Genomic DNA, 387 nt, shown 5'->3' with positions numbered 1-387 from the left:
GAATGTAGCAAATATTTAGAAACGTTTGTAGAGGTTTAGGCCGAATGAATAATTAAAAAAGGAATATAGAAAATATTTAGAAACGTTTGGAGAAGTTGAGGTCCAATATACACTCATCTGAAGGAAGAAAAATGTTGAAAAGAACTAAATAGGTAGACATTCATAGCGATTATACACTCATTTATGTAAAGGAAGAGAAGACGTTCCTTAATATAAATTCTTTAATTCTTTGATGAAAGAAGAAGAAAGAGAGTAATGTCTCTTAATAAGGTAAATACGTTTAAAAACGTTTGTAGAAGGTGAGATTGAATATTCACTCATCCAATGGAAAAAAAAAAACAAGTAAAAAAGGTATAATATTTATAGACGTTTGTAGAAATTAAGGTA

General features: G+C 28.2%; 1 protein-coding gene across 4 annotated transcripts in view; it reads right to left on the bottom strand.

Annotated features, from left to right (window-relative positions):
- The window catches only part of LOC119587783 (MAM and LDL-receptor class A domain-containing protein 1-like), an 18,186-nt gene that overhangs the window by 13,404 nt on the left and 4,395 nt on the right, over window positions 1-387 (bottom strand). The window lies entirely within an intron of this gene.

The sequence above is a fragment of the Penaeus monodon genome, chromosome 23 (assembly GCF_015228065.2).
Source record: "Penaeus monodon isolate SGIC_2016 chromosome 23, NSTDA_Pmon_1, whole genome shotgun sequence".
NCBI classification, from domain to species: domain Eukaryota; kingdom Metazoa; phylum Arthropoda; class Malacostraca; order Decapoda; family Penaeidae; genus Penaeus; species Penaeus monodon.
This window is presented reverse-complemented; position numbering and strand designations above follow the sequence as displayed.